This window comes from Pezoporus wallicus, unplaced genomic scaffold (genome assembly GCF_028554395.1).
Source record: "Pezoporus wallicus isolate ANWC-B61680 ecotype Strahan unplaced genomic scaffold, APGP_CSIRO_Pwel_v1 contig_4055, whole genome shotgun sequence".
Classification (NCBI taxonomy): domain Eukaryota; kingdom Metazoa; phylum Chordata; class Aves; order Psittaciformes; family Psittacidae; genus Pezoporus; species Pezoporus wallicus.
Window position 1 is genome coordinate 1,254,913 of NW_026642952.1, and position 27,872 is coordinate 1,282,784.

General features: G+C 38.0%; 1 protein-coding gene across 2 annotated transcripts in view; it reads right to left on the reverse strand.

Moving 5' to 3' along the window:
* The window catches only part of PRR16 (proline rich 16), a 160,267-nt gene that overhangs the window by 18,468 nt on the left and 113,927 nt on the right, over nt 1-27,872 (reverse strand). The window lies entirely within an intron of this gene.

A 27,872-nucleotide genomic window follows, 5' to 3' on the forward strand; every position in this document is an offset into this window, starting at 1 on the left:
ATAATTTTAGACATCAATGAGTAGAGCCTGGTAAAGACAACATGCACTTGTGTTAAGAGTTGTGTGATGAAGCAATGTACCCAAAAGCGAAAAAGGATGGATAGCCTGCTGAATCTGCAATTTGGATAATTCCTTTGTAAGTAGTTGAAAAATCAACTTTGCTCCAGTCATAATGAACCCTGATTTATTTTAATGGATTTGGGGTTTGTTGGACTCTGTTTTGTGCAATGAATTGTACTTTTCACAGCACAATGAAGAGGTAAAGTACTTATTGGAAATTCTTAGCTGATTAAAATAGCAATGAAAAATAAAACGGCTTTGTATTTTCATTTCAAACCCAACAGCTGGAAGTTTGGCCTGATGAAACTTTCTTTTACAATTAACATTGAAAAATCTATTAATTCTTAACATCAGTTCTCTTTTCTAAAGTTATTTAAGAGCCTCTTAACTCTTAAATTCTAAAACAGCCTCTAATCAAGAGCAGTACAAAAATGTTTAAGAAAACAAGAACATCTTGTTTTTATTTCCAATACCTACATTTCATAGCCATGTGTCCTGGAACAATAAACTGGGATAATAAACCAAATAATCTGTGTTAATAATTAGAAGCACCTTTTTACTGCTTACAGATAAATACTTAACTTTCAAAATACATTCCCTAGGTTAAAAAAAAAAGGCATCAATGTGTAAGCATCACTAAATGCATCACTAAATGCAAAGATATTAAATTTATCTTTGTAAACTGTTTTACCTGTGTCATAATGATTTTTCAATAACAAAATAAAAAACAGAAAACCAGGAAACAAAATAAAAAGCTTTTAGCATGGGGGTATATAACTAACTGCACTCATCACAACTGTAAGTCAGCAGTCAGTTGAAAACTCATTGATGGTGTAATGAAACCTTCATGGTATACCAAATCAAACCTGCAAAGTATATTATGGACAAATGACAAGCTGACAGTTCACATCTGAAAAGCCTTTTTCTACAACACCAGCCTCCGTTTTGAGTGAAGTCTTACCACTCCTCCCACCAACACAGAGTATGTGCTGAATGCTAAATTGCTAGCTGCATCCTCCTGCAGTCTTCTATTAAAAATCTCAGTATAACTGTGAACTTATTTTACTTCAAGAACCAAATTCTAGGCTATTTTAGGGAATGCCTAAACATATTCCAGCTGAAAGACACTCAGCTGCCTTTGCTGCTGCAAAGAGCATCAGGTAGCTGACTCATTAAGAGAATATTTTCCTTAAAGGGTTGGAGAGATAAGAGTCGGGGGAAAGTTAGAAAGAATCAGAAGGCTTCATCTCCTCTTTGTGGCTTGGAAAAAGTCAGCTGCTGGTATGGGACCTGAGATGGAAGGCCAGGAGGACAGAATAAATTAAGGACTTTGCTCACATTTTTTGGTATTTGTGGTTGTTGAGAAAGAGGAAAGCTGCACAGCATGACCTATCTGGTAGTTCAATCTCTCCTTCAGGTGTAGATTACAGTAGATGAAAAAGGGATACTCTGTCTTCTCAGTGTGGTGCTTATTGTTCTTCTAAAACACAACAATCATCCCAGCTCTCTATCCTCTCTCACAGCACCTTCTTCTACCAAAGTCACCAACAAGCTGGATCTGCAGCTGTGAGCAGCTGAAGTCACACAGCTCGGTACAGAAACAGAGAGCATGCTATGAGGTCAAAGTGCCTCAGGCAGAGGGAGCAACTCGATTTGGATTGCTCTCATCTCTAGCTACAGAGGTCAAAAGAAAGGCAGTCTAAAATCATCATCTCCTTCTCCAGCAATTTGTAAATCTAGCACATCTGTCCCATGCTTTATGAGTGAACGAAAAACAATTGGATTTGTGTCAGCTAGAATATCTAAATGCTGAATGACAGATTTCAGTTTTTCATTTTGGCCACACAAATACACTCTCCACATTTTACTTTCAATGTGAGTCAAAATACACTGGTTTTACTTCCAGAGTTCAACAGGATGGATACAAATGAACAACTTGCGCCCTACTGGCTTGTTTGAAATAACGCAGCCTAGTGGTCACCTCAGATGGTAATAATAGTGGAAAGCAAAACTGCCACCTTTCTTTTTCTTATTGATGACTTGAGCTCTAAGACCAGGACTGTGTTAGCTATATTTCTCATGTTTCTAATGTTACTAGGAATATAGCACTACATCTGCACATAGCAACCAAAAAAGCAAGCCTTCTATCTTTCCTGTAGGCTAGGTCAAACTATACACTAGTTAAAAAGGGAATTAACTTGTATGCAAGGATTTTCTACAGTAGAGATTAGAGAAGAATAATTCTTTCCATCTATCATCCTCCCCCACCCCATGAATAGCTTTCATAAAAAGGAAAGTTCAAATAGTGTGAACTGATTAAGAGTTAGCTGAACATTCTAGTAATTTATAAGAATGCATCAGCAGTAACCAAATTGTGGTTTGTGCTTTAGAGGTTTTAATTGAAATACAAGTCTTCTGCTGTTCAGACAGTAATTTAATAAATCTATGTGTAGAAGCAATTAGTAATAACTGCATTTTATTGCAGCTGTCAAATAGTAATGGTACAAAAGCTAAGTGGGATGATGGTGTCTTGGATTCTCCCCCCCTTTAAAAAATAGGCAATCAGAATAAAGTAACATAAAAGCTGTTAGAGGAGGATCAATATGCTCTCAATCTTGTTCAAGACAATAACACAAAGTTCTCCCTCAGAAAATTACAAGATTAAAAAGATAAACCCCTCCATTTAATAGGATTTTGAAATAATGGCCTGTTAACTGAGATGGAATCAGAAGGAAAATCCAACGAAGTTATTTATATTATCTGTGTTAAGTAAAGTATAATTCCTAATGTTGGAGCCTGTAAGACATAGTATACTAATCATTATTAATGATATTTAAATTTCTCATTTAATTTTTTAGCAATTAAGAAAACTACATTTAAAAATCTCCTAAGGTGACAAATGTTTAATAAATTTAAAATCTAGTGTATATTCAGAAATCACACTTATTCATACACATATTGGCTACTTTTCAGGGCTTACAGAAATACCCTGCTTGATTTAATGCTCTTACAGTAGACTTTTCTTCTGTGATACTTGATAGCACTAAATTGATGGGTTTTGATGGCAGATACAGAGATAAAATATGTATTAATCATATAATTTAATCTTTTGTACTGCTGAATCAGTTATGCTCCATGTAGCTTATTTCAGGTTCACTTGCATCTTTCAAACAAGACCATAATACAGCAACTATGCGAAAGGCCACTGCACTTATCTTTTGTTTGTTCCACTCTACTACTTAGGATGATGTCTGTCATTATGTGCACATCTACTCACCTACATAAGCCCTGCAACTTGGCTGGCAATATAGTCTGGACAACAAGGAGACTATCTAAGTCAGCGAAAAAGCTAAACTATGTGTAAGATGTGCATATAACCCCATGGCCAAGACAGTGGTCACTTTTACAGTCTTGTAGACACCCAAGAGTGTGTCTACACCCACCAGTCCTGGGCAGGCACACAATGGCTGGTTGGAGTGCAGCATTCCCACCCCAAGAGCATGCTGTATCACACCTGCCTGTGTGAGTCTCAGCTCCTGCGAGGGCAGGCAGACTTATGGTCAAGGTGTATTACATGCTTTTACTCAAGAAAATTATAATCTGAAAAATCCCAGCATACAACGAGTAGTGATTTGTCATTTTATTTCTTGTGGTACTCACTTCCATCAAGGCTTTGTTTAACAGAGGTGAAATATATTGTTGCCACATGATGCTTCCTGTCCTGCTTTGTGAAAAATGCAAATTTTCACTTACTGGAAAAATGTAGATAGACACACTTCAAACCTTGCAAACCTGCTGATCTCTTCCACTGCTGTTCCCTAACTACTTCAAGTGATGAGTAGGCACTCCAGTATTTCTGATCTTTTCCTAAAGAGTGATTCAGATACTGTTAGCCATGTACAGATGGACTTATAAGACTTTTTTTACCATTGCTCTGTACTTTAATATTTCCATATGACTTTGTGATCCTCACATTGGAATGGCTTACTCTAAACCTAAGTATTTACGTCTTCATTGACATATACTACTGTGAACTTGCTACACAGACAACCTCAAAAGTGACAACCTCAGAACACACTGTTCCAGTTATGCAAACCAGAAATTCAGGTAATGCTAAAAAGATATTAAATTTCTTTCATCAAATGGAAATTTTACTTTTTATTTTGCTAGTTATCCAGCTTCATAGCACTTACAATAGTTACTCAACTGTCTTTTCTTCAATTTCTTAATCATACTGTGTGTTTTACATGCCTGGTCAGTTATCTGCTCTCACACTGTTCACCGCCCATTGACTGTTCTAATGAAGCTTCAGAAGAAAGAGTATGCTTCCTATCTATTACGTACATGTACTTCCTTCCTACATTTCTACTCACTAATGACTTACAAAATTAATACGTTCACTAGTTACATAGCTGTATATAATATATATAGAAATAACTCACTTTTTCTATCTTCTGTCATATCCGTTCTCTTGCTTATGGACACCCAAGGCTCTCTGGAAATCCCATTTAGACTCTCCTCTAGCATCCTCCTGCAGCTATAACCCTGTGCAGTGTCAGCAGCTGATTTGCACTGAGAAACTTGTTTTACTCAAGCATGTAAGATCTGTTACAGTTGCTGAAAGCACAATTATTACAATATTATGAACTTAAAACATTTCTCATGCATAAGTTCTATCTTAAAAGAAAATAATGGATTTTCAGAAGAAAATTAGTAGAAGATTCTGTTTTATTCTTTTATAAAATACATGCCCAGCTGAAATTTAAACAACAAAAAGAGATACTGTTATGTCCAAGTATAATTCCTGTATTCCTGCTGTTATCAAATTCAAATATGCATTTCACACGTCTAATACTATTTAAAAATACTATTTCCAAGTTTAGTTGTTTGTTTGGTTTTGGGTCTGGTGTTTGTTTTTTTTTTTATTTTCCCCTCTTTTATTCTGGGGCATGTATGCACATAAATCCATTCGTTTTCTAAAATGCGAAGTTCATCAGCTGTAACAATGAAATTCTGCATTTATGGCACAGCATTATTATAGAAACCATGTAAACCAGTGATACTATTTAATTAGTACACAGCATTAACCACTTCAAGGTGTATTTTGAATTCAGCCATCACGTTTTGTGCCCACTGCACAAATCACATAGAGGGCCATAACTCGCTAAATAATTTATTTAATAATTTATTTATAGAATATCTAAATGCAAATAACTGCAAAGGTGTGAAATAGATGCTCTGATATATAACCCAGAGTTTAGATAAGACATGCCTAGGTTACCTTAAATTTCAACATTTTAAGCTTAATTTCTAGAGCTTCAACTAAACTGTTGAGATTAATTATAACAAGTTCACAGTCCTTTTAAGAGGTATATTTTCTTTATCCTCTACGCATTTAAACAAACCTGTTTAATGCATAACTAAAAAATTATATTGACACATTTTAAAGATAATATGAAGGTAATGTAAGACTTTTCAAAACAAACAGTAATATGATCACATTTCCTTAAGCCCTCTACCTGCATGGAGTGTCAGAAGTGCCACTAGTTACCTTGAAACTTTCTAGTAAGTGTATTTCTATTTAGACACTATGCTTTTTACTTTACTGACAAAATTTCTTTAAAAATTAATTCAGATAGTTGAATGCCAGCAGCAAGCCTGATGATGAGAATTTGTAGATAACACAAGATTTTTACTATCAGAAGGAATACAGGGGCATGCCAGCATGTCTATAGTCCTTTGTAAATATCATCATTTGTGACCATCAGTATAGGAACAGCAAAATAATTCACATTTTCTTAACAAATTCTTAACAATTTTGATTTTGTTGCAGTTTTGGGTTTTGGTGCTGGTTTGTTTTTTTTTTTTTGTGGTTTTGTCTGGTTTTTTTTGGAAGGGGGTGAGTTTAGATTTTTTTTTTTTTTTGCAATTATGCAATATTGATAGTGGCCACAGGGATGAAACTAATTTGTACTTACCCCAAATGTCAACATTTTATACAGATGGTGTCCCATTACACATTACACCACACCACTGTTTTAAAGACATTCTGGGCTATAAATCACACATTTCTCTGCATCAGAGACACATGGAGGGCAGGTAATGTCTCACATGTAACTAGCTTTTAGCTGAAAATACATATTTTAAAGTATTAGTAATTAAGATTCTGGAAGTTTTCCTCTCTCAGTTTTATCAATAACTTAGAAACATGGATTATCTGAAGTTCATCTCTGCTATAGAGTTAACTCACTCCTGTGACTTGCTCTTAAATTCACTCTCCAAATCACCGCTTATATTGTTTTCTACCTGACTTGACTGGTTTCCAGGGGAAAGAAAGACTATGTGCATTTCCCATCTCTACTGGTGATCCTGCAGTGTGCAAACCTCTTGAATCATTTACATGCTAACAGGTGAAAAGTCACCCTAAAACATATTCTGAAGGAAAATGCACAATAAGCCTCTTGCTCAGGATCCAAGCATACATCCTAAGAGTTTTCTAGGCTCCACAGAAATGAATGCAGCAGCCATATAAATGATGCGCAGTACTTTTACAGCAATTTCTAATACAAAGTATTTCAACACAAAATTCTCTTTTGAACTTGCCAACAGAGCTTGTGGAGAGAAATCTTAGGTACCTCTGAGACTTCAAGAGTGCTTGTTCACCTGTGAGAATGAGCTGCAGAACTGGTCCCAGTGGCACCCATTTATTCCATCTCCTGTGGTGGCGCCACATAAGAGATTGAAGGTAGTGATGCTCATCTGAACACCATCTTTCCCAAATCCCAGGCTTCAGTTCCACTGAGCTAGGACAGGCAAGAGGTGCAATGAGGTGACTGCAATGGAGCTATTACCATTAAATTATATACATGATATCAAAATTGTCTGTAATATTACTTCCAAGGTACAAAAAGAGAAAGCTGTTCACAGCAAAGTGAAACTGTTGCACATTCAAAAGCCTAGAGCAAAGCTGCTTTACACTGAAGGGAAATCTGTAACTTGGGAAACTAAAATATATTGGAAGACTGGAGAAAAAGTCTGTGTGGGCCAAGTTGTATTTTGACTTGCATCATAAGTATTTAGGACGGAATTTATATTGATCATACATACAAAAATACAGATGGAAACCAATCAAAAAAAATTTTAGGGAATCTAAAGTTAATATCCAGAACAAGAATTCTTATTGCTGAATACTTCTAAAGAAAGCAAATTGTTTACACATTCCCAATACACAAAATAATTTACTAAAATATCACATTACTTCAGTTTTGCTTTTATAGGAAGGTATAAGGTATTGAAACTTTAATCAACTGAAATTTCAATCTCTGAAAGTCATTTTCCATTCAAAGTAATTTTAACTAGACTATGCCAAATATTCAACAAAAAAAACAACCACTTCTGGTAAAACTGAACAATGATGGAACATTGCTTTGTCAAATGAAGAATGGGAAAAAAGAAAGAAAAAAAAATATTTAACTTGAACTTTTTTCCTAGACTTACCTGAAATTTCACAAAAGTTATTAGGATTTCAAGCAGTGAAGTGATACAGAACCACTAGTTTATCTTGGAAGGGTCATTTGAAGTGAATCCAGTTCTATCTAACTGCATGGCACAGATGGCTAGAAAAATAACATAACTAAAAAATTCAAATTTGAAATGCCTGGAGTTAGTGACTACTGAATCCTGGAAATGCCTTTAATTCATAAAAGCTTCAGCCCTGCAACCTTATATATTTTGGGGTTTGTAGATATGCAAAAGTGATTCGCAGGGCTGAGCCACTTTGTTCTGCTGGCCTTCACAGTTGTGATCCAGAAACAATCCTCCTTGTACCTAATTTCCCTGTGAACATAGATTTTCATACTAAAAACTGTCCAGATCAGGTCTGCTCAAAATTAATTAACTTTTTTTTTTTTTTCTGTTTAAAATGCATCCAGAGAAGGCATATAGAAGAGAGAGAGAAGAGAGAGAACAGAGGAAGGAAGAGATGAAACCACATTTTAAATAAAATATCCTTCTAGTAGTGGGAAAAGCAATGATCATTTCCCTCCTCTGACTGGATTTTAACCCCAGCCTTCTGTTCAGAGACAACCATGATTCTCAATTACAAATTACTCTGAGATCTCCCCTCATTGCTTTTGATGCAACTATGCAATTTTTGAAGAAAATAATACACGAGTCATTGAGCAAGACAGTACGACTGCAGTTAATGACTCACTACAGACGATGGGAGGATTCTGATGAGAAATAATTATAAACAAAGAAACGCATTTTATATGAAAACCAGACTTGTGCTCTCCTCATTTCTATCCTAGTACTCTGCTACCTAAAAGAATTTTGACTACTACCCTAGGGCATTAAGCAGAGAAATTATATGCAAAAGTTCTGCCTTGGGACCTGAAATGGCATGCGGTTTTCAGGCAATTCTGCTAAATGTTCTCTGCCCATTCCAAAATTTTCATACTGCATGCCCAATCATATTACTTTGCAGCACTCCCTGCTCTTCTCCCAGGAGGCACAGTCTACCCTCACTACCTGCTGTACCTGTAGTACCTACACAGTGCCCAAAAACTAAAATGAAAAGAAGTACAGACAGAACAGTTATACCAGCTGTCACACAGACATGTAAGATGTCCTAACACAGTCACTGTAATTTATTCCATGAAACTAAACAGGACAAAACAGCAGCCTCATTATGGTGTTAAGCCCAAATCATCAGTATCATTGCCTCCAGTTTTGTATTATTCTTAACTGCTTCTACTGGTAATTTCTTTAGTAGTTGCAAGACACAAGGAAGATTAAGTTTTTTTTTTAGATACCTGACTTTTTGGTATACAGCAATATATGACAGCAGTATTTCCCAATTAGATACTCTTCCAGGATCTACTGACCACAAATAAATAACTAGATAGATAGATACATACATACATAAATAATGAGATAGATAAAAGAAACATACTCCTATAGATGGGAGTAACAGAGAATGCCGCATATTTCCTTCACAAGTTTCTCTGGTTAAGTTTTTCAGGTAACTGAACCCCTGAAAAAAAGAGTCCAGATTAGAGAAGCAGTCAGAAACTAAATTCCATGTCAATCAAGTTACTGCAGTTAAGAGAATTGGGAAGCAATCGAGTGCTGAGATTTCACATAATTTCCACCTATTTGCGTTCATCTGTACATGTAAAGAGCCTGAGCTACTACCTATAGTAATTTAATCACCCCAATTCACAAGCTTTCATCTAGTCTGAACATTTTATGAGCTGGCTTTGGGATTATTTTATGCACTTGTGATTTTCTCTCTCTGTAAGGCAAATGAGAGCGCAAAGTAAATGAATATTTTCATGAAAAATTTTCCTACAGGATCTGCTGTTACTTTAGAAATTACACTAATTTTGATCTGTTAAAAGGACACACTGCATCACTGGGTTGCTTCATCGCCTGTGACATTCAAATCAACAATGCCTGCCGGTCCTACTGGAATTCAGTGGTAATATTGGTAAAGTAATTCTAATTGTCCAGCACTTCTGAAATACATTAAGTTGCTATTGAAAAAAACGGACTTTGAGATAACTAACCGAAATATAACTGTGTACTTCATGTGTTCCACAAGTTGCTAACATAGGCAGAAGCACAGCTCTTTTTGTTTTGTTTTCTTGTTTGGTTTTGGGTTGTTGTTTTTTTCCTAAATGGACACCATATTTTGCTCAACCCTATACACAGGATTGCTACTGATATGAAAATTTATTAGTAAACTCAAAAAGGAAGTATTATAGGCAAAAATTAATCCAAGTAACCAAATTACTTCTTATGTAGCACATATCTCTGAAAAATCACATCCAGTTACTAACTCAGCACACTACTGAATGGATTCAATGGGCCAGAATATCTACAGCCAGTACACTGACAATATCAATGAACAGGAGTGACAGAAGGCACGTTCTTATGCTTGTGTGTTAAGGAATGGAAAGAAAGGCATAATTATGCTTAAAGACATTATGTGATAAGTCAAGGAAGCAAGTCAATGTTAAATTATAAAGCCACTGATAGTGTCATTAACTAAATCTAATGAAAGTTTTGATGATTATACTCTCTGCTCCAACTATAAACAACAGTGATATATGGTACAAATGATACAGCAAAACTGTGTTTTCATTTCAATTCACAAAGCAACAAAATTAAAAGACCAAATCACCCAGAACCACTGCATACATGAGAGAATTCTAACACAGCTTTCTGCAGATTGCTAAATCTGAAACAGCCCATGGCATACACGTGCATCATCAATACCTATCTTTAATGCTACATTACCTTCTCAGCAAAACCAGGCTTAATACATGGCTTTGAAAACATACATTAACAATCTCAAATGTATCTTCTGGAAAGAATTTCATAATTAAACTAGGCATTATTAGTAGTATCTTTCCATGAGTGAAACTCCACATGTTGATGGATGCTGAAATAGGCAGCAACTTTGTGAGCCCATTTCTTCAGATAGTTTTAGTTACCTCAAACCAGTTCATTAAAAAAATTAGAGAAAAACTGAAGCTGGAAGGAGTAGTCGGAGTCCAGCTCAAAGCAGAGCTGACTTTACAGTTAGACCAGGTTGTTCTGGACCTTGTCGCAAAGAAATTTTAATGTTTTCAGCTATGGATATGACATGGAACTTTGAGCATCTGCTTCCAGTGCTTACCCACTCTCAGCATAAGACACATTCATGAATACCTCTGTCTTTCGATGCTTGAACACATAAATGTATAAAGGTCTCAAATTCTAGAAGCGTTCAGGTTGGATGGTCTTTGAGAAACCCGATCTACTGGAAGATGTCCCTGCCCATGGTAGGAAGTTTGGAAACATGATCTTTAAGGTCCCAAACCATTCTATGATTCTATATTTGGATATCATTAAGGTAGTAGTTATACAATAAAATAATTAATCTAAAAAGGAATCTGAAACTAAGACTTTGTATGTCCACTATCTTCTGAAAAGGGATTTTGAACGGCATAATGAAGAATATCTATTTACTGTTTCCTTGAAGGTTTCCACACATGTCTACAGTCAACCAAGTGGTCAAAAGTTTCTCCATATGTGAACCTGATGTTTTTCTTTTAAAAATATTTTTTTATAAAAATATGATTTCAGTGTTATTTGCTGTTGAAGGATCTGCAATAAAAGGAAGCCTCTTCAGAATGGGGTATCATTATTATTCACAACAGAATTCTTAATTTATTGCTATGAAAAACACTAAAGGCTCTTATGACATGCTCATTTTCTTCTACTCTTCAAAAAATATTGTCTATGATAGTTAGTAGAACTTATGCTGCACCTGCAAGTACAAATAGCTCAGAGAGACAAAATTTTAGCCTTTCAATCATTCCTGGTTTTCTACCCATGCTCCATAGTTTCTCTAACCACAGCTCACTATGCTGTTTTGCTGTTCCATACCTTTTACTTAAATCTTTTCCTTCCTTGGATTATGAATTTCAACATAATTTATATCTAAGGAAAAACAAAAAAAAAGAAACAAAACAAACTTGAGCAGAACTAATCTTTACAAGCATGAACATCTAGCAAGGTACAAATATATTATCTTTACAATATTATTTTTCTAGCAAATTGAATATAATTTCAGTAGAAACAGACCTCTGCAGAATTCACATGAGAATACAAGAAGAAAAATTGTTTATAGCAATATTCCTTCCTTTGAAGATGTTAGTAAATTATAAAAGAAAAATCTATTAGCTCCGTGAAATGCGAAATTATTTCTGGTTCTTTTAAACAGGTATTTGGCACAGAAAGGATTCTAGATGCTGCACCCCGTCCAGTATCAGGCTGTCTGCGCAAAATAAAGTTATCAAGTGGAGTTACATTTCTGCAATATATGCAGTTTTGTAATTTACAGCATATCTTTTATTTCTGGTATGAGCATTTGTAAACATATCTGTGTTCTGAGAGCAGACACTATTTTTCAAAATACGTCTGTATCCTTGCAATTTTTCATAGGATATAGAAATTTCATCTGTAAATAAAAATACCTAAAAACCATCTAGCAGTCTGCAGTAAAAACCAATACCAGTTATATGGTATCTACTTTATTATTTATTTTTCTATGGTAGGTAAATATTAAAAAAAAAAAAAAAAAAGGACACCGGACACCAAAACAAAAATAAAATATGCAGAGAATGAATTCCTCTCAATGTAAGTAAACAGTTTTTATGCAAAATAGTATAAGCCTTAGTAATTTACACATCTGCATGAGGTTTAGATCAGCAACATGTTGCCTTCAAACCTGGAGAGCTGCATATTCAACAAAAATCAGTATGGTCCAGAAAGGCATGCGTGAATCATTGCAAGAAAGAGCATTTTGATAAAGCAGTATAATCAAGTTCATGAACTTATCAAAAATGTCTTAACCATCCCAGGTAGGCTGGAACAGATACTACATTAATTTATCCTTGTGATTAATCTTAGAAATTTCTTGGTGCACTCTATACATTCCATCACTCTGTGATGGAATAGAGGTGTGCAGCACCTTTCTGTGATTCTACAAGATACTTGGAAGTTCCATGTTTCAAACTTAAGAACTATGCTGCAGGCTTAAAGAGTTTTCTTTAAACAGGAAAAGCTGATTTATTCTGACAGCTTTGTTTAGGAATTCTTTCTCTTTAAATAGACAACGTTGTCAAAATTTTATTATGCAGATTTCAACGTGTTGTCTTGAATATGTTGAAATATGAGGCATTTGAATTAATGACTTTCCACTAATACTAATCACGTAAAGTAACTTAAAACCTTACCACACCATTCCCCAACTGGACAATTTAGCCCCCTTTTTCTAATTATTACACAAGCTGTTTGACAGAGCCTGCAACATTAATGCCTCCATTTTCAAAAGGTAATGTCATATAACAATAGTTCTTAAGAAGCAATGTTTCTATAACCATGCACAGAGCTAAAATTTGTCACAGAGTGGAATAAACTGATTATTTATGTTCTCCTGTGAATTAACCTTTTTAAAGACACTATCAGTTTAGTTTTCCTTTCTTTTTTTTCCTGTGAGCATACATCTAATGATGAAGCTCAACAAGGCCAAGCGCAAGGTCCTGCACATGGGTTGGGGCAACCACCAGCAATAATACAGGATGGGGGAATAAAGGCATTGACAGTAGCTTTAAGAAGGACTTGGAGTACTGGATGGATGGATGGATGGATGGATGGATGGATGGATGGATGGATGGATGGATGGATGGATGGATGGATGGATGGATGGAAGGATGAAAAAATGGACATGTGCAGGCAACATGCACTTGCAGCCCAGAAAGCCAACCTACACATCAAAAGGAGCGTGACCAGCAGGTCAAGTGAGGTAATTCTGCCCCTCAACTCCATTCTTGCTAGACCCCAGCTGGAGTATGGCACCCAGCTCTGGGGCCTTCAGCATAAGAAGGATGTGGACTTGTTGGTGTAGGTTTAGAGGAGGGCCGAAAAGGTGATGAGAAGGCTGGAGCACCTCTCCTATGGAGACAGGCTGAGAGAGAAAAAAAGAGTCTGAGGAGACCTTATAGCAGCCTTCCAGCCCCTGAGGGAGGCCTACAAAAAATCTGGAGAGGGACTTTTTGTAAGAGCAATTAGTAATAAGACGAGGAGCAACAGTTTTAAACTGAAATTGATTAGGTTTAGATTAGACATTAGGAAGAAATTCTTTACTGTGAGGGTAGTGAGACACTGGAATAGGTTACCCAGAGAAGTTGTGGATGTCCCATCCCTGGAAGTTTTCCAGGCCAGATTGGATGAGGCTTTCAGCAACCTGGTGTAGTTGAAGATATCCCTGCTCATTGCAGAGGGTTTGAACTAGATGACCTTTTATGGTCTCTTCCAGCTTATACCATTCTATGATTCTGTAATTTGACTGATACACAAATGTACAGAATATACTAAACGGGTTTCAACATTGCCAATTTACACCTCATTGTGGCAGAGAATAGAAAGAACTCTTAAGGATATCAGCTTTCACCCACACAGATCTTTTTTATTTGAAGCAGCTACTGAGAGATATCAGTCTCCCCCTGCCCACCCCTTTCTCTCACTGTTCCCCTCTTCTTGTCCCCTTGTGTTTTTCATCAACTGCTTTGCCCAGTGGCTACTCCACAAATGCATGATTCTAAAAATTCTTTTTGACATCTGTTTCCAATTCATCTTTTTTTCATGCACTTTTCTAGCTCCATATCCTACCATGAGTACAGTGGGCCAATTCACCCCTGATATAACTAATGAAGCCACTAGCTCTAGGGGTGGTTTTGGTCTTGTCTGTTCAGAGGGTTAATTTTTGTCTAAGCTATTTAAAATGACATTTCAATGCAATTTCCTCCTACCTGTCATGTTTTATAACATGATTCTCTACTTATGTACTTTTCATTTATTCACAGGACTACCTCTATGGCTTTTATAAAATGCTATCTATTTCATGCTGCACTTCTTTTGTTTGAAATCCCAGGAATGTTCTTAGGTTTCCTGTGGTTAAGTTAGTCAGAAAAGTTTATGAGAAAAACTTCCTGTTCAGCCACAAAGACTTCCAGGCATTATATGAATTTAAAAAAAAAAAATAGTAGCAAACACTTGATGATGTGGAACTGAACTAAATGCTCTCTGCTCACTCCTTACACATTCAATGTAAGCCCAACAAATATTAAATACTATGTATTTAATTTATTGTATCAATTCATTCCATGTGGCCTTCAGAAAAAAGATATGTTGTGACAAAGCCACTTAGACATTACCTGTAAAACTAATCTAAGATGGGATGTCAGACAGTGGTGATACAGTTATAGTACTTTCTAGGGGGGCTTGCTGTTCTTGCATCCTTCTTTCACCCTTTCTTTTTCACCTCTACTTTACCCTCCACTTTCCAATTCAGTGGGGTCCTTCCTTTCACTGACTCCTGCTGTTGCCTGTTCATCCTCTCCTTTTCCGCCCTGCAACATCACGGCATAATTTTGCAACAGTCTTTTGGCCAGCATAATGTCTGTTTCTTCCACACTGTTTCTGTGCTGAAAATTAAGGTTAGGGCCTTAGGAAGGAGGAAATAACTTCCTGTTCTTTGCAGTACTTGTTGCAATCAGCAGCCCCTCAATAAATATAATCCTCATCAATGCCCCAGGTCCAGACAACTGGTGCTTGATCTGTTGACAAGTATTAAAGAGACCCAAATCATAACTGATCAATAAAATGTTATGTCTTAATACGGGTGTCCTGGGTTCAGCAGTAGCAGTCATTTTTCTCCTTCTTGGTAGCTGGTGCAGTGCTGTGTTTTGACTTTCGGCTTGGGAACAGAGCTGATAACAAGGATGTTTTGGTTTGACCAAGGACTTTGTGAGGCTCATGCTCTGCCAGGGAGGAGGGGAAGTCAGGAGGAAGCAGAGACAGGACACCTGACCCAAGCTAGCCAAAGAGGTATTCCATACCACAGCACGTCATGCCCAGGAGGTAACTGTGAGTTACCCGGAAGGGCTGGGACTGCAGGGTTGGAGGAGGTATCAGCTGGTGCTTGGTCGGGCCTTGGGGGCGAGTTATCGGTCAGCTGGTGGTGAGGTGATGTATTCTCTTCCCTTGCTATTTCCTTTATCATTGTTATTATTGGTGGTAGCAGTAGTGATTTGTGCTACACCTTAGTTACTAAACTGTTCTTATCTCAACCAGTGGGAGTTGCATTCTTTTTGGTTCTCCTCTCCGTCCCTCCGGGAGTAGGGGGGGGGGGAAAGAAGGGGGGAGTGAGTGAACGAGCTGTTTGGCTGGGTTTAAACCACGACAGGGTAAGAAGTAATAGCATAAACTTGTGGTTATTTGCTACCGCATTGTTATGTACAGATAAGCACATTCAGAAAATGCTTAAAAATGTTTTTAAATTTTTCACGTTTGAAACAGTAGTAAGCACTTCCATTGGAGTTGGAGCTTTGGCTTTTATAAATAAATTATTAAAGCACCATTTGAAAATTATATGCCAGGAAAGAAGCCTCATATTTTGAAACCTTGACCAAAGAAGCATTTTTCCCCCTACTTTTTCTAGGAAAAACTAGTATCTTGTTAGCTATGTTTAAATATTTGCTTTCACATAAACATAGGCATGACATAATTGCTGAGGGAAAGAAAATACATTTAAAATTTCAACACTTTGCCAAAATATTTGCTACTGAACATCTTGAAAATACTTCTAATGTAAAATGAATGTGGCACCTGTACAGACTGGGCAGACAGAAAACCCTCCGTCAGCAAGCAAAAGTGATGAAAAGTGAGTAGGCAAAAATCCTTATTTTTTGATAACTCAAATCACTTTAAGCTCTTTGGTTCAGAAAGGCATGAATAAATAATGAGCAACAACCAAAAAGTTGTCCAAAGATAAGAGGCCAAACTTTTCACTGTTGTATATCACACAAAACAGATGGTGAGTGATGAAAACAAGTTACCGCAGTAAATTGGATCCAAACCAAGAAACTAAAGAGTAAAGTGAATCATTAAATCTCATGTGCTTGTGCCACATGAGCTGCTCAGCTCAACAACAGCTGTGTTTCTCTCCTTTTCTGTTCCTCCTTGGGAAAGAAGGGAGAAATGTGTTTCTCATCACCCCTTCCCTACACTCTTCTCATCATCCCTTTGTATCTCATTGCTGATTGCTTTTAAGTGAATCCAATTTACCCAGGAATGAATTCTCCTTGGGTCATGTTGCCATTTACTACAAGTCTTCAAAAACAGAAGAAGGCTTGAGAAAGCCTATATTCATTATTAATCTTTCCACCCACATATTAAGTCTACAGTGGTTAGCTATAACAACAATACTGCTTATAAACTTAGTTCATCCTGTAGTATCTGCTCCATCAAGTAGCAACTATATTTAATTGCAACCAAAACATACAAGGTTTGATTGCTTATATTCAGTGTAGTTTGTGAGGTTCCCTTATAGATGTAAACCAATCCAAATTACTTGCTAACCTCATGAATGACCTGGTGATTGTCAGTCAGCTCTAAGCTGAAAAAAATTTAAAGCAAATTGAAGCTGGGACAGCCTGTGGGGCTCCCTCCTGTGACGCTGTGCAACAGGCTACTGGAGGCACCTTGGCAGGGCCATGAGTCCAGTTGCAGCCTGACCCTGGCAGGAGTTTCTCCTTCTGCACCATGACCAGCCAGGGGCTGGTCAGCTGAGGGCAGCGCTTCCTGTGCTCTCAACCTGGAGGAGTCCAGCGGAGCCCTTTCTCCCTATGGCTGAGGGAGGCTCCTGCAGCCAGGGCTCAGGCACTCCTGCAAGCCATGCTCCATCCCAAGGAGTGGTGCTATTTCTGTTGCTAAAAATCCATTTGTTTTTCATACATATCTACAGGCATTGTTTTAGAAAACAAACATCCATGAGAAGCTCTTCATTATGTATTCATTACTTTACTGGTTTTATGACAACTTGGTGCAGAAATGTTATAAATTCTGAGAATTAGCATGTTATGTTTGCTTACCTTAAGGCTGATGAAAAGACGTATTTTATTAGAAGGATTACTGAAATCACATCAAAACACAACTCAAGTTCCTATTTCAGTTATATTTTTCTTCTCAGCTACACTGGTGAAGCCCAACCACCTCTCTGAATTATATAATGGTATGTATATACAAAATCATTTCTCCTGCATCCTTACATGCTTTTTAAATACTAGTCAAGCCAAGACTAAAACCATCATCCATGGGGCAAGGTTGATTCTTTTTGTTCATTTAATGGTAATATCAAATAGAAGCAGACAGGCTTAGATATCTATTTTTATTTTAAAAGTACATTAGGTCTGCTGTTGGAAACTTATTTCCATGTATTCATGAATTAGCTTCCTCCTAAATATTGTATTTGTTAAGTTAAAGCAAGTCAGAAAATCTTAACTTCCAGGAAACCTTTAAGAGTATGAAATGAAGTTTTTTTTTTCTCCCTGAATTTTTAATTGGCATATTTTTTCTGATTATCAATTATAAGGAAAGGATGTTTTCCACTAACAGCCTCAGTATATCCCAGCACTCTTAGACACCAAAACCACTCTACCTCTCTCCCTCTCTACCTCTCTCCCTCCTAACTGGACAGTGAAGAACAAACGGAATGAAAGGCTCATGAGATGAAGCAGGGACAGGGAGAGATGAGTTGTTTCCACAGACTGCAGTTCTTCATGAACTGCTCCAGTGTGGGTCCCTTCAACAGGTTGCAGTCCTTCAGGAACAGGCTGCTCCAGTGTGGGTCCCTGTGAGGTCACAAGTCCTGCAGCAAACCTGCTCCAGTGCGGGCTCCTCTCTCCACAGGCCACAGCTCCTACCAGGACCCTGCTTCAGCACAGGGTGCTCATGGGATCACAGCCTCCTTTGGGCATCCCCCTCCTCTGACAGAGTCCTCCATGGACTGCAGTTGGAGTCTGTTCCACCATGGACCTCCATGGGGTGCAGATGGACAGCCTGTCTCACCATGGTCTGCACCATGGGCTGCAGGGGAATCTTTTGTCTGGATTCAGAAGCACTTCCTTGCCCTCCTCCATCACTGACCTCAGTGTCTGCAAATTTGTTTCTCTCACAAATTCTCACCCCTCCAGCTGCAATTGCAGAATTTTGGTTCCCCCACTTTTTAAGATATGTTATCCTGGCAATGCTACCATCAACACTGATGGGCTCAGCCTTGGCCAGAGACAGGTCCATTCTTTGCTGCTGGCATTTGCTGTATCTGACATGGGAACTAGTAAGGACAGTAAGTCTTTATGAATCACTGCTTCAATATATAGCCACTAAAGCGGGCAAGTCTAACTCAGGTGGCCAGGCATGTGGCCTGGCCTGTACTTTACCATGCTAAAACCTAAGTGAATCAAATAGCAAACCTCTGTACTAAACACTTTCTTTGAAAAGCTGTTACAGAGAATGCTTGCCATCTGTAAATGTTTAATGACCACCAGCATGAATTTTTTTATAGAATATCTGAAGTTGGAAGGGACCCATAAGGATCATCAATTCCAACTCCCTGCTCCTTGCAGAGCTGCCTAAAACTAACAGTATGACTAAAAGCATCACCCAGTCCTCCACAAACTCTGACAGGCCTAGGGCTGTGACTACTTCCATGGGGAATCTGTTTCAGTCACCAACCACCCTCTCAGTGAAGAACCTTCTCCTTATTTCCCTAGCACAACACATCTTTGCTCCAAAGCCTACAGACTCCTTTGCATAACAGCTAAAACACTCCTGTCCTTATATTAATCTATGAACTTTGGTGTTGTGATGCCTGTAATTTATTAATAAGTCTCCTAGAAAGATGTATTCTGAACTAGCAATGATAGTAAAATACTGGAGATGTACACTCACTGGAAGAAGTATTTGTTATATAACAGAAGAGTTACACTATCAGCTACCATACTATCATTACAGAAAGGCATCACTGTGGATACACCATACACATGTAAGATGGTACCAACGTATCTTTGCATGATCATGTAAATGATCCCAAAGTGGAAACGTTCACACCTGTTTAGGGACATGAGCCAGGCTGACATTTATACTATGCCATCAGAAGTTCATTTCTTCATATCCCTGCACCGAGCTGACCCTTCTGCCACTCTATCTTTCAAAGTTCTTAATCACAATTTAACTGCCTCTCCTGACATCACACATCAAGTAAAACTGCTGATGTGACTAAATACTTTTAGCAGCATTTAATCAAGTCCGTGCTTTCTGAAGCACGAGAATTTGCATTCCATCCTTAAGGACATGCATAGATCAGGGACAGGATCATAAAATCACAGAATGGCTTGGGTTGGAAGGGACCTTTAAAGGTCATCCAGTCCAACCCCTCTGCAATGAGCAGGAACATCTTCAACTGCTCAGAGCCTCTTTCAACATGACCTTGAAAAGTTACAGCAATGGGGCATCTAGTACCTCTCCAGGCAACCTCTTCCAGTGTTTCGCCTCCTTCATTGTAAAACATTCCTTCCCTGTATCTTATCTGAATCTGTCCTCCTTTAGTTTAAAACCATTACCCTTTGTCCTGTTGTTACAGGCTGGCTACAAGGTCTGTCCTCATTTTTCCTAAAAGCCCCCTTTGAGTATTGAAAGGCTGCAATAAAGTCTCCCCGTAGCCATCTCTTCTCCAGGCTGAACAACTCCAACACTCAGCCTGTCTTCACAGGAGAGGTGCTCCAGCCCTGATCATTTTTCTGGCCTTCTTCTGGACCTGCTCCAACAGAGCTATATCTTTCCTAAACTCCAGAGCTAGATGTAGTACTCCAAGTGGGGTGTCACCAATGCAGAGTAGTGTGGCAGGATCACCTCCCTTGGCCTGCTTCTTTTGATGCAGCTCAGGATACAGCTGGCTTTCTGGGCTGCAAGTGCACACTGCTGGCTCATGTCTGGCTTTTCATCTACCAGTATCCCCAAGTCCTTCTCCACAGGGGCCTCTCAATTCTTTTATCTCTGTCGTGGTTTAAACCCAGTCAGGTAACTTGTTCACTCACTCCCAGTGAGTGGTGCCGAGCTGACAACAATCAAGGTCCGTGTCCGTCTCCCCCCCCCCCTGCACCGGGGCTCTCCCCTTCCCCGCTCCCGGAGGAACGGGGAGGAGGATCGAGAGAGTGCAACTCCTACGGGTTGAGACAAGAACAGTCCAGCAACAAATCACCACCGCTACTATCAGCTAAAACAATGATAAGGGAAAATAACAAAGGAAGAGAATACGATACCACCGGCCAAGAAAACGAGTTCCACCCGAGAAGCTCCTGTCCTTCCGGGTAACTCCCAGTTACCCCCCACCCCGGGCATGACGTGCTGTGGTATGGAATACCTCCCCGGCTAGCCCGGGTCAGGCGCCCCGTCTCTGCTTCCTCACAGCTTCCCCTCCTCCCTGGCAGAGCATGAGCCTCACAGAGTCCTTGGTCAGGGTAAACATCACTTAGCAACAACCGACAACATCGGCTTCACCAACACTGGTCTCAAACTAGAAGTCAAAACACAGCACTGCACCAGTTAACACAAAGGAAAAAACATGACTGCTACTGCTGAACCCAGGACAATCTCCCAGCCTGTATCGGTACTGTGGATTGCCCTAACCCAAGTACAGGACCTTGCACTTGGCCTTGTTGAACTTCATGAGGTTCATATGGACCCACACCTCAAGTTTGTCCAGGCCCTTCTGGATGGCATCCCATCTCTCAGGCTTGTCAACTGCACCACTCTGCTTGGTGTAGTTTGCAAACTTGCTGGGGGTGCACTTGATCCCACTGTCTATGTCATTATCAAAGATATTGAACACTAGGGATTCCAATACAGATCAATAGCCACACTCCAGTCATGGTATTTGTCCCACCAAGCACTCCAGCTGGGCTGTCCCCTTTAATTTCTCTGAGGTATTTCACCAGTATTCTTTGGTTCCTATTACCTCAGGAGCCACTGTCTCACCTCCATAAAAGCAAGTCTCAGAGAAACAGCCTCAGTGCCCTCACTAGGTCCCCATCCTTCTTACTTTGGTGTGCCATTCCACGGCTTGTCTGGGGCAAGTTTAATATTATCCTCCTTGTCTTCAAGTCTAGTTTAAAGCCCTGTCAATCAGCGCCACTAAGTCAGGAACAAAGACCCTCTTGCCCGTTTGAGAAGAATAGATCCCGTCCAACACCAGCAGGCCTGGTGCTGTGTAGTCCACAACATTATAAAAAAAAAAACCTCAAATTCAGATGGTGACATCAGCCATGGAGCCACATATTAATGGACTGGGTCTGTCCATTTCTTCCAATATCACCGCCTGCAACTAGAAGGATAGAGTAAAAACTCTCAAGTAGGCCTACAGCAAGATGAGGGTTAATAATGGACTCCTAAAAAGTCTTGTACCTTTTATGAGAAGCTTGGCTGTGTCCAAGGTGAGACATGAAAAAAACAGATAGAATCTGTCAGTGCCTGGGATGTTCTTCCAAGACTTGCCACTGTAGCTGGGAAAGAACAAGCAGTTGGTAGCACCTGGAGCACCCGGCAATGGTAGCCTGACAGACACCCAGAAACACAGACTAATTCAACTGAAATGTCACCAGGCTTGCACCCCTGCACCAGACCAAGGCTGTACAGATGGGAAGCTGCCTGGTAGATGCACATCAACTAAAGGAAAACAAGTCAAATGAATACTACCTATTCCACCACCAGGGAAGTCAAGTTGTAGCATTCACTTCCAGCTCCTCCATATACAGGGTTGACACCCACATGCATGTCTACCTCTACGATCTATCTTGCAGTAAAATACAAACCTTTGTATTTTTGACACATTACTGTTGCGAAGCTGGAACAAAATTTGTATTCTGGACAGTTCATAATGAATTTTTATGTTGTTTTTATGTTTTCTTCCCACTTTTGACACCTATTCAGCAGCACTGATTAATCTGTTTATCCTCCAAATCATTTGATTTTGCCCCAATACCAATGAAAACTCGGCTTTAAAATCATTCTCTATATAGCTAGCTGTGAGAAATCTTTAGTTTCCTCTTTGGCATTCTTTTACTCCTTTAGGTCCCTTTAAACTGAAAATTTATTTTGTTGGGATATTGCACCCTATACAGTCTCTTTAGTTTTAATACTTTCTTGTTCCTAAGTCAGCTAATATAAAATTAACTTGATGGCATCAGATATTTCCTGAACCGAGCTTAGCAAATTTCTCTAGAGGCACAGAATGTCATCACCCATTTCTATCACAAGCATTACACACTTAGAGGTTAAAACCTTGACAAGTGGAAACCCTGCTGAATGAAATAAACTCAGTATTTTTATCCTTGCATTTTAAAATATCAGAGTTATGTTATTTTAAATACTTGATTCCTAGTTTCCATTCAAGGGAATTTCTAAGCATGTAAAGCCTTATCAGTGAATATACCATTAAAATTGTTTCAGGAAAGAAGTGTTTTATTTCAGTCTTTTGATAGATTTACTACTATGTTCTAGAAAATAGACCGATAGCTCAGGATATTGAGGAAAAATACCTTTGGAGGGAGGTTGAGAGCCCAAGAGAACCTCTTCAGGCAAAGATCAGTCTAGAAGTCCAGCCCCATTTGACAAGAAACTACAGACATTTCTGATACAAAGCTTTTGATGTTGTTTGAAGAGATGATAAAAAATGCCCACTCTTTTCTCTCCTCCAATATTCAAGCATGAAGAACAGCATAAGAATTTTTATTCTGAATCTTTAGAAGAAAAAGTACTGACCCAAATGCTACAAATCATTTAATCGCATCAGACACATCAAGGAACCCTCCAATGTGTGAAATACAACACCTTTAGTTTGTGACAACCATAGACACTTCAGTTTCAATCACCTGCTTAAAAGTAAACTCAATGATAGTATAGGGAATCTGGCTGTCCACTATCACTCAATGCATGCCAACACATGGAACATAAGTGGTTTCCTCTCTTGTCCAATTCTTGGCACTCACTGTTGATGATAAGCATGTTTCCAGAGAAAAGAGAACTGAGAGTATCTGGATACCCTTTATAAGTGTTTTGTTGTCACACCTAATAAATTTTAGTGATATTGATCCAAATTAAGTAAAGCTAAACAGAGAAGCAAACTTCACCCCATTCTAATACTACCTTGTATTTGTGGAGAAAGAAAGGGAGGAGTTGGAAAGGAGAAGATAATGAAGGGTACAAAAAGCCAAACTTTCAAACTACCCAAATATCAAGTAATTCTGGTAGAATTAAAACTTATGCTGAGGAAATTGTGTGGCTTGTGTTTTCTGTAATGTACTGAGGCACTGTCCTCTTACTACACTGACCTCCAGACATGACTGGCTATGCAAGGGATATAATGTCCCTTATACCTGATTTAGTATCAGATCTAGAAATTTTGCTGTGCTAGGAATACAGTTCCTCTAGGAAGAAGTCTGTCCTTGCCTCCCAGTGCTCCTACTCGGCAGTGAGATTATGCATCATATCTTCTTCCATGCTGTATCTAAAGGGCAAGTGTCAGAAATACTAAACTCCTACTAAGTCATTAGAATCTCCTTTTAAATTTATCATTTTCCTGGTGCACAGGACAGGATGTAAAGCAGTTAACCACAGTTTCTTTATTTACTATATGCTACTAAATTTTATGTTTTCTATGCAGTCATTAACAGGTTCTAAATTCATATGACAGCTAATAATAAAACTCCCCTCCTGCTAATTCTGAAAGTCCTACTGAATAGCATATAGCTTTCTGTATTTCTCTACCTTCAATTCTAAGCACTAGAACTTACTTTTAAGGAAGATATCGCTCATTTTTTTCAGTTACATCCTAAACAGCAAAAGTTAGTTTTATTCTTTTATTTAGTCAGTGAGAGATGCATTTCAAATACTTGCCCATCTAGGTAATGTAGTAAAAGTTAAGGTTTCAGCAAATTTATTTATGAACATTCTTCAATACCTCTGTACTTTAAATCTTCTGCTGTAAATGGAGGCGGCTTTCAAATGCAGATGAATTTTGGTGCTTTCAGCGTGGACAGAATGGCCTGATTCTACTTTTTCCAATTCTGCCTCTGCTATACCCACTGTTCCCACTGTGCTACAGTCATTTTACAAGCATATGCATGCTCCATGCTTTAAATGAAAAAAAAAAAAAAAAAAAAAAAGCCCCTGTTTCTTACAGGTATAGAAAGACCCATACTGTCTTATAACCCAAACTAAAAGAAGGAAAGCAAGCAAAACAAAATTCACTTAATCTGTTCATTTTTTTGGTACTGATTCCACTGGACCGGTGTAGCACAGTATGAGGAAGCTAGTCCACATGGGCATATATAAACTTTGAAGTTGTCTTCAGTCATGTCTTTCAAACGTTTCATCAGTACAGAGATGTAGTACTGTCCAATGCAAAATAAGTGCATTTTCATCTGTAACAATTACTACATAGTAGCATAAGCATCTTTCTTCACGTGTCTTGTTATACACCGTTGAGAAATAACTGATATATAGTTTTCTCATAAGAGTAAATACATGATATTGTGAGAAACAGAAAGGTTGTTTTCTGTTTTTTTGTTTTGCTTTGTATTACCGTCAATCAATCATTATTTTCTTGTATCAAATATTTGCAAATCTAACACTGACCAGAGTGGCTGTCACTGTGGAATCTTTTTTATAAACATGGACATAACTGGAACATACAGACATACAAAGAACTATTTATGTAGTACCAGAAAGATTCTGTAACCAATCCTTTTGCAGTGGGTGTAAGGAAAGTACACTGGCTTTGTTTCAAAGGTCAGCTTTTACTGATGTTGGCTGTAGTTCATCTTAATGACTGCTAAACACAAATGTTTTGTCTCACACAGATCTGAAGCAAAAAAATTAAAATTGTAAGGTTGGACCACGTAATCACATTGAAACTATGAAACTACAGGAAAACAGTCATCCATTAAAATTACAGTATGTTAGTTACTCCTTGGTGACAGAAGATTATACAATTTGTAGCTCCCGTACACAATCACAACTGTATTTGCAAAAAATAAAACCCAAAATTTTCTGTAGCCATTAGATATATATACTGGAAGATTTTATCATCATGATTGTTTTTTCTTATACTAATTTATCCAGGAAAGAGACTGACATGCACTACTAACTTTTACTTAGCAAAAGCAACATTGAACTGGAAAGGAAACACGCACTTCTATGAAAAATTCTGCCACTGACTGTCTGTCTTCTTGCTCTCTTATGCTTAAAGCATTGAAAATTAGGTTACAAGTAAAAATAATAATCCTACACAAAGAAAAAAAAGCTCTGAGTTTAATGTAGTCATCATCATGGAAGCACTGCTGAAGAATATAGTTAAACAAATTTGTTCAAAGTTTTTTGTTTTGTTTTTTTTTTTAAATTTACCTATTACATTTCCTGCCTCAAGTAAATTATTTCTTCTGTTACTGCTTGCAAAATTGCACAGAAGTCAGCTACAAGATCAGGCAAAAAACATCAAGGGACAGATCTAAATTGAGAAAACTCATATAAAGATATAATTTCTTATTATGAACATAATTTACAACCAACAGTGAGGTAGACTGTGCTCAGTTCCTTAAATAGTCCTAGTATATACATCAAATATTTCAGGATGAAATTAAAAAAACTCTTGAGGAGAAGATACCGCAATTTCTGGAGCTCTGCTTTCTATCTTCCCCAAGCAAGGCAGCAAAATGGTCCTGGTCCTACCCACTGTTCAAAGCACACTGTTGCTTGCTATCAGTGGCTGTTTATGTTCTACTTCTTTTACTGGATCAGAACTTTTTTCCATCTACCTGTAAAAAATATTTTTACATCAAAAAACCAGATACATAGTCCTACAATACTGTTTTTTGCAAAAAAGTCCTGCAAAGTATTAAAGGTTCTAGGTTCCTCCTGGTCATACCTGCATGAGAGATTTTTACTCATTTTTATAACCTGAGAGGAGACTGATTATCTCAACAGTAAGAAAACTGCCCCAAAATTTTAACAGAGGCAGCATCACAAAACACTGGGCAACCTAAACATTGTCCCACCTGCTTACACTGATGAAATATTGCAGCCCAGCTGATGCATATAGTGCAAGGTGCAATTTCTTAACAAAACCCTCCAAGTATGTAGGAACATGGGGACTTTGCCATACATGAATAAATATGAAAAAACAGAGAACAGTAGGAGACTTGCACAGGTTGACATATACTGTGCAATGGACTGTGGACAACTCTCCTGCAGCAGGATACCTGATCAAGTCTATTTATTCCAGCAGCTCCAGTCTTAGCTACAAAGAGTTCTTTGACCAACATGAGCTAGCCATGTGTCAAAACATTTGAGACGAGGCATGAAAGCTAACTTGCCTGTGCTCTCTGGATCCATCCCAAGACTACTACAGATACTTTGTCAAAATTATGACTGAGAAACTTGCTCTGTTAGGCTTTTCTGCACCACAAAACAGGCCTGTGAGATAAATTCCCTACTAGTTTTTCCAATTTAAAAACTATCACTATGTAACTGCTACCAAAGATGGGTCTGAACTGTTGTTTGCATACCTTGCGCTGCAGCATGCTGAGCAAGTAAAAATCAATGCTGATGCTGCTGCTTCAGTCAGATTAAACACTATAAATGTACTATAATGTGTATACAATGAAATGGCTGGAAGATTGGTTTCCAGTTTAATATGTATTATTGCACGTAAATTGAAATTTACATTAAAAATCTGCTTTGTCCATTCTGCCATACAGTACATTTTATATTTTAGCTGAAAAACATCTTTATATAGCATTTGCTGTTGGCCATTTGAGATTAATCTGGCACAACTTTTGAAAATAACAGATTTATTATCAGATTTTCATCACTGATCGGATGGTTTTTAACTTTAGGTCCCAACAATTCTCTTTTTGAGAATATAAGAATGTTCTTTCATAAAATAATTAAAACCACTGAGGACTTTTTTCAAGTAGTAAGAATATTAATTGGGGTCACCATCAAAATGTGATAACTGTAAAATATCTTGTTTTGCATGTTAATGCTTCATAATTTTACAGAGCTTTTCAACTTCAAAGCTCTTTACATAAATTAAGTCGATGCCCCTGAAGGCCTTAAGCAAAATTTTCTTTGCCTTCAAAAAATATATAGGCACCAGATGAAAGCCTTGTGAAAAATTTAAGACTGAGCTTTGTTGGTTTAATCTATCGCCATCGCATGTGAGATAAAATATTACTACCGTTTTGCAGATGGAGCAATGGAAATTGGAGAGGGGGGAACCTAATGGGACTATCCCTGTTCATCTGAAAACTCTGTACTTCACCTTGGCTGTGGCACAACTGAGTGGCTGAGAAACAAAATGC